Source organism: Cotesia typhae, unplaced genomic scaffold (genome assembly GCF_013202065.1).
Source record: "Cotesia typhae breed Kobodo isofemale line unplaced genomic scaffold, CoteBio_Ctyphae contig_4, whole genome shotgun sequence".
Lineage (NCBI taxonomy): Eukaryota > Metazoa > Arthropoda > Insecta > Hymenoptera > Braconidae > Cotesia > Cotesia typhae.
In genome coordinates, this window is record NW_027423748.1 from 1,555,100 (window position 1) to 1,559,347 (window position 4,248).

Consider the following 4,248-nt stretch of genomic DNA (forward strand, 5'->3'; position numbering starts at 1 on the left):
CGCGAAATTTGAAATATATATATATATATATATATATATATATATATATATATATATATATATATATATATATACATATATTATGATGGGTTTTTCTTCACGGTGCTGGCGTCGACAGCGCCGGGGAGTTCCACCTAAATGTTGGCTTACCTGGTTCGTAGCTTGTTGGGCGCCAGGAACGTTACGTTCCGCGGTTCGAATTCAGTAATTGATCGTCGTCGGGCGGCAGGTCAACGTCGAAGAGATCCTAAATTTTGTAGAGCGAGTGTAGAAATCGAGGCGGAATAATTTTACCACCAGAGAATAGAAAAATAGAGACAGCTCAAAGAAACAAATAGTGCGCAGGGACTATTCAATAAAAAAAAAGAAACTGAATATGACCGAAATTACAAATAATGAGTTATTCTTGGTTCGTTTAACAAACAAAATTTCGGATTGAGGAAATTAATTGCATTCGCTTTATTATCGCCAACAACAAAAAAAAATAACAACAAAAAAAAACCAAAAAAATAATCGTTTCGCTTATCGTATCGTAACAACAAATTTCGAATTTCTCAACAAAACAAATTAAATGTCGCCGCTTCGTATTAACCAATTCAAAAAAATTAACAAAGAGAAGGAAAAAAAATGTTCTAGTTCGCGTTTATTTTCCTAACAACAAAAATTTCGACTTCATCAATATAATTAATTATCGCCACTTTCTTCGTAACAAATAAATTTGAGTTTTCAAAAAAATTACAAAAATATAATTGTCGTAGCCTTTCTTTCGTAATAACAAATTTTTAAATAAAAATTAAATCAACAACAAAAAAAAATATACTGTTTCGTATTTCTTTCCTAACAACCAATTTCGCATTTATCAATAGCATCGATTTGTCGTATACTGGTTCGATGATACAAGCGATCGATCAATTATCCGCCGCGGCGGGTATGTGAACCGGCGGTAACTGTTGTTACCCGGCGGGCAATCTACGGGACAAAGCTCGAGGTATAGTTCCTAGTTACGCTCGTAGATGGACCTGGGTTCGCGCCAATTTTATTCGGCATGCAATCTCAAACTTTGGTCAATTAAATTGACACTGTACACAACATTCCTTACAACGGATTAAATATTTTTTTTTTGGCACCGAATACCTGGCTGACGTCACCCCGAAGCCGAAATTCAACAACGCAATTGCTGAATTTCGGTACGATTTTACTTTCTGACTTAATTACAACATTCGTAATTATCTGAATTTCGATAACAATAAAAAAAATAATCAATTAATTGCAAATCATAACTCTCTGCGTAATTGTGGACCGCGGTGAAGTCACCCAGGTGTATTAACAAACTGCGACCGCACTTACCCCGTTCAGTCGATTCTCCAGGTAGATGTGAAAGTCCTTGCAGCAAGTGTCGGCGGTACTGATGGCGGCAGAGGCTCTCGGCGATGGCGTCACGGAATTTTTGTTGTAGGAATGACCAAAATTTTGTTCGAATTCTTGACTGCCTGGCAGTTGACAATTACAGCAATTTACGAGAGAAATTCTAGCGTCGACTGGATCGACACTCAAGATAACAATAACTCAACACATTAATTAAATTCACCACGTAAGCGGCTGAATTTTTGTAATAATAATTAACACTCGTTTTAACTGTATTTCGTAGCGTAACAATAAAATAATCAGCGGTTCAACAGTGGCTTTTACGGTGTCCGGCCCAGAATTGCTGGCTTTTTCGTTTTCCAGCAACATGTGGTGTTTTCGCTAGCGCAGCTACAAAGCTGCGCGTCCAATCAGCCGTTGTTGGATAAATTTCCATAGTCGATGGTTGGTCGATTCGCAATTTAGTACTCCATTCGGCGTTCAGGTGGAGCCCTGGTGTGCTCCCGTTGCTTCATGGTACGGTGATTCGTAGATTCCGATTCCGGGTTTTCCTCGTTGCTCGTTGTCACTCCCAGATGTCTCCCTGGTCATTGATGGTAAACTGAACTGCGGGTTCGCCCGGTCGCTTTTGTCATTCGCTCTCTCTCTCTCGCTCACACACTCTTAATTACATAGTAAATTTATTTCGGACGCATCCATTCATACTCATTTTGATAATTTGGCATGGTTTGGCTTAATTTTTAATTACCTCGAGCTTCGCCTTCTGACCGGAAACCACTTGGGGCGACACAGGCGCGTCGAATCTCAGCAGTCCATCAGCATAGCCAACTTTATAGACTAATTAATACGTAAAAAAAAATAATCTCTATTATTAAATTTTAGTGGGAAAATTTCCCCACGTCACAATATATATACAAATTATGGTATGTACAGCTTGAAACACTTGATTCCTAGTAGAACCTATAAACTATAGATTTTAATCTTAAATTTAAAATGACAGGAGATAAAAACAAAAGAATTATTCATATTAAAATTTAATATTTTATTCATTTAGATAATTCTACTATTACTATTTACATCGAGAGTAGAATTAATAAATTCAAATTTATTGTATTTTCCATCATGGTAACGCAGAAATAAGTGGTTTGATTCCGATAAATCATTCAACATCTCCATAACACCATCACCCTTCAATAATACTGCTGCTCGGGTCGGTAAATAAATGTTGAACTCATCCTCAATATTTGCAACAATTCTCGATCCATATTGCGTTGAGACGTGTTTTAACCCTTTGATTTTGTACTCCCGATTGAACTCTAACTCATTCATTTTCTTGATCGGTAGGATTCCCACTAAACAATTGACCTCATTCAATTTGGATAGATCCATGCTCGAAAGCTGTAAAATATTAATAATTAAAAATTGATTAGATGATTGATTAAAATTAATTGATAGAATAATTGAAAATGATTACTTACACTTGATAGTAAAAAGATGAACTTTTGGTATACTTGTAGTTCAATAAAACTTGTAGTCACCGAGAGCTCGTACTTCACTGGAGACGCGTACTTCGTTTTGTGAACTTCACTCTCGGCAACCTGCTTATATAGACAGAAAATACTGCGCAGTTACCCTCACTACTTTATCTCAAAACCTGTTTGATGATGTCATCTACTGCGCAGTAAGAAGATTCTAGATCAGAATGAGTCATCTACTGCGCAGTTACCCCCACTCTTCTTCTTCAAAACCAGTTTGATGAGGTCATCTACTACGCAATGAAAAAATAGAACGAAGAGATCTATGCAGTTATGCGACCTTGAACAGGTTCAGACCTGCTTAAAGGTAGACAAAAATCCCGACTGATGGCGTATCTTCTCGCATGTACATGTCATACATACAGTTTCAATATATTAATCTTTTCAGTATACAAACAATGAAATGCACTTGTGATCTAAGCAACTATAGTTGATGCTGAGATCACAGGTGCATTTTTTAACAAAATGATGAACTAGGACTCGAAACGATGGATTCGTAATTAAAAATGGCGCATTGCAGCTATGCGTTGGCAGATTCAAAATGGCGGATAGCAGCCACCAAATGGCGGATTCAAAATGGCGGATAGCAGCAACGAGATAGCAGATAGTAAAATTCAAAATGGCTGGAAAATGGCGGATAGCAAAATTTAAAAATGGCGGAAGAATTAACCACCAGCGCCACCATATCCCTAATGTGTCGGTAAAACAGAGCCGCCAAACCCCTTAAGGTACAGATAAGACCCCCCATTTCCACTGCCGGTAAGGTAAACCCAGCTTAGTATGGATATTGACCCGCAAATCTGTTTTGCCGACTGAGTAGCACCTGTCAAGAGTTTTTTCAGAGAATTATTTCCACAAGGGTTTACTAAATAATCCTCCTGATATTGATGATGCGAAAATTAATTTACAACGTAAACTAGCACAGTGGCAATGCCAGTACAATATTAGCCAAACTGCATGTGGAGCTTTGCTTAAAATTCTGATTGACGTCGATTCAATAGAAGAATTGAATAATCTCCCCAAAGATCCTCGTAGTTTATTAAATACTCTGAAAACTACCAATATCCGTTCTGTGTCACCTGGTGATATTTTCACTATGGTTTACAACGAGGATTAGTTGAGCAATTTAGAATTATTGATGTAAATAATCTCAGTACTAATATTCTAATTAATGTCCATATTGATGGATTACCAATATCAAAAAGCTCTAAAAGGCAATTATATCCAATACTAGCTGAAATTTTCCCCAAAATTGCTTCACCGTTTGTTATTGGTATTTATCATGGATTCGAAAAGCCAGATAATTGTAATGAATATTTAGAAGATTTTATTAATGAGTATAAGGACT